The following is a 3,235-nucleotide window of genomic DNA, read 5'->3' as shown; positions in this document are numbered from 1 at the left end:
CACGATACACATCAACGAACTCAGGCACACACACTCGTATACACACCATAGAGAGACTGTAGATGATAGGCAGAGGATGGAGTCTGGAAGTAACCATATATGTAAAAATGTTACTTGTCCATAATTGTGTCTCAGTTTCTTTCTTACTTGATTATTCTCATTTCTTTGGGGGTGTGTTTTGTTCTAGAGACAAGGTCTCACGTATCCCAGGCCTAGAACTTGCCTAAGAATGACTTTGAACTCCTTATCTTCCTATATCCACCTCCCTAGTGCTGACTCAGGCCTCCATGCCTGGCTTTTATATGCTTATTTGCACAATGAGTGAATGGGTCACTTTTCATCAGTGCGACAAAATACTTGAGAAAACAAGCTTAATAAAGGCAAGATTTATTTCGGTTCATCTTTTCAGTGGTATTCGTCTCGGCTGGCTTCATTGCTTCTAGGACTGTAGCAAAGCAGAAACATCGTGGCAGGAAGGCATGGTGGAGGTCAGCTCTTTATCGCATCCAGAAGGTGGTCAAGCCTTGATTACTTCCTGTGACAGTCAGAAATGTACATTTAAGTTGTGTCCTTGCCTCCTGGCTCAGCTCTCTTAAGCCCTTCTAGTTCCTGAGTGATGGATGCGATGGGAGAGTCTTCCACAGAGATCCTAAATCTGGAATTTCCTGGGTAGTAAGACTGTATATTGACTAGTGATTGTGTGCAATGATACAACCTTCTAATCTCAACATTTGGAAGGGGGAGGCAAGGAATCAGGCTCACTGAGAGTCTGAGGCCAGCCAGCCTGAGTACATGAGATCCTATCTCAGACAAGCAAGTTATCCTAAAGGCTGGGGATCCAGTTACTAATCCTGTGGGCTGAAGCCTCCTAAAATCCCCAAACTATGGGGTTTGAAAAGTTAGTAAAAGCATACAAGCTCCTGTACTTTGACTCCCTGAGGGTAGATGCTCCCATGCTTAGGGCTTTTGTGGACCTAGTCTATGTATCTTTCCATCTGCCTATTCATTTGTCTATCCTGTGGTCTGAATGTCTGTTTTATCTCAAAATGCATGCATTGAAACCCTAACTCCAAGATGGTAGTATAATGAGGAGGGGCCCAGCCAGGCGTGGTGGCGCATGCCTTTAATCCCAGCACTTGGGAGGCAGAGGCAGGCAGATTTCTGAGTTCAAGGCCAGCCTGGTCTACAGAGTGAGCTCCAGGATAGCCAGGGCTATACAGAGAAACCCTGTCTTGAAAAACCAAAAAGAAATTGGGGCTGGAGAGATGGCTCAGTGGGTAAGAGCACTGACTGATCTTCCAAAGGTCCTGAGTTCAAATCCCAGCAACCACATGGTGGCTCACAACCATCTGTAATGAGATCTGACGCCCTCTTCTGGTGTGTCTGAAGATAGCTACAGTGTACTTACATATAATAAATAAAAATAAATAAAAAGAAAGAAAGAAAGAAAAACCAAAAAGAAAAAAAAAATGAGGAGGGGCCTTTAGGAAGTGAATAGGTTTGGGTGATGGACTCTTATGAATGGAATTATAAATGAGACTCCAAAGCACTTGTTCATTTCTGTCATCAAAGATGGCTCTGGAGAGAAACAGCCATTTATGATCATGCAGCAGTTCGCCAAACACTAACTCAACTGGTTATTCCACCTTCCATTTCCCACCCTCCAGAACCATGAGATAAAATTCTGCTGCTTACAAACCATTCAACCATTTACATTGTTAAAGTGGTCCAGATAAGTGTCCTTTCAACACCTTTATAATACACTGACAATTGCTATGCTTTTGCCTTTTTTTTTTTTTTTTTTTTTTTTTTTTTTTTTTTTTTTTGCTTTTTCCCCAGTCATTCCAGCAAATGAACAAAATTGATATCTGCCTCTACAACCATGTCAGTCATGATCTGGGGACCTGTTGCTTGTGACTAGCTTCTAAAGTAAGGACACAGGACTGAGCCCTTTAACCTGGCATCCAATGCTAACTATGGGTAGGTAGAGTTGAGGGTGGGGGCTGGAGAGATGGCTCCGTGCTTAAAAGGCACTGGCTGCTCTCCCAGGGGTCCCGAGTTCAATTCCCAGCAACCACATGGTGGCTCACAACCATCTTCTGGTGTGTCTGAAGACAGCGGCAGTATACTCATATACATAAATAATTTTTTAAAAAGCTTTAAAAAAAAAAGAGTTGAGAGTGGGCTGGACCATTAACACCTAGTCAGAATCTGGAAAATTGTTGGCTTAGCAAACACATACATTTATAATAACCCCACTTCCTGTCCACTCTTGACCTCTTTGCTTTCTGAGTGCAGATGCAATGTCACCAGTTACCTTCCTACTCCTGCTGCCAGGTCTCCCTGCTCCTACAAGCCAAAAGAAAATTTTTATTAATCCCTATGTGTGAATGTGTATATATGTATGTGAGTGTATGTGTTTGTATGTGTGTGTGTGTGTAGCTTTTTGTAAAGAGTTTTAGTTTTGTAATTTTTTTCTTTATAATCTCTTAGCTACTCTGTGGGTTCTTCCCGGGTTCTTTTATCTGTCCCCTAACAACATTTTCTCTGGCTCAGCTCAGCTTCTCGTGGCCAACTGTCACCAACTGTCTTCCCAGTCAGCTAGCCCGAGTCACTCTTTACAATCTCTCCCCTCCTCTAGCCCTACTCAACCTTCTTTCTCCCTGCATCAACTGTCATCTCTGACCCTACTCCTTTGTCTTCTGCCTACTTCTACCTCCTCCTCAATCCTCTTACTCTCTCTCTCCAGCTCCTTAAAACTCTCCCTTTTTCTCAGCCTCTGCTGGCTTCTATATCCTTGGCTGTTCCCAGAAGTCTAAGAACCAACTGTCATTGAAGAACATAGGGTCATTTAAAGGGCCAGGCACATAAAATATTTCATACTATATTTCACACACCCCCCCATTGCAAAAGTAATCATAAAAAATTATGCAGTTTTGAAGCTGCTTCTCAATTCTTTCCAATGCTTTTTTCCAGAGTCCTCAAGTGTCTGATGTATCATTCTGTTGATCTCTGAGGACCATGTCCACAACTGAGGACCAACCATATCCACAGTCTTTCCTGTTATTTGGGTACTGCTTCTTGAACCTTTTTTTTACTACTGGACTGTCTTCTAGCATTTTGTGGTGTTTTGCAGTTCGTCAATGAAGTCTCTTAATCTCTGTCTCCAGTTCTGTGACCCTTTGACCTGTAGTCCCAATTTGGGCTTGCAGGATGTGGTATTCAGCATAGTCTG

General features: G+C 42.8%; 1 long non-coding RNA gene across 2 annotated transcripts; it reads right to left on the bottom strand.

Annotated features, from left to right (window-relative positions):
* Nucleotides 1-370: 370 nt before the first annotated feature.
* LOC116086375 lies at nucleotides 371-2,818 on the bottom strand. 2 transcript variants are annotated; one of them, XR_004116894.1, is made up of 3 exons: nucleotides 2,737-2,818; nucleotides 2,243-2,349; nucleotides 371-535 (listed from the first exon to the last, which is right to left on the bottom strand). It is a non-coding gene; the product is annotated as an uncharacterized LOC116086375 (long non-coding RNA). The 2 variants fall into 2 exon arrangements; XR_004116893.1 differs by having other exon boundaries at nucleotides 2,318-2,349; nucleotides 2,737-2,814.
* Nucleotides 2,819-3,235: the final 417 nt, after the last annotated feature.

Source organism: Mastomys coucha, unplaced genomic scaffold (genome assembly GCF_008632895.1).
Source record: "Mastomys coucha isolate ucsf_1 unplaced genomic scaffold, UCSF_Mcou_1 pScaffold12, whole genome shotgun sequence".
In the NCBI taxonomy this organism is placed as follows: domain Eukaryota; kingdom Metazoa; phylum Chordata; class Mammalia; order Rodentia; family Muridae; genus Mastomys; species Mastomys coucha.
Note: the sequence above shows the minus strand (reverse complement) of the source record. Positions and strands in the feature narration are given on the sequence as shown.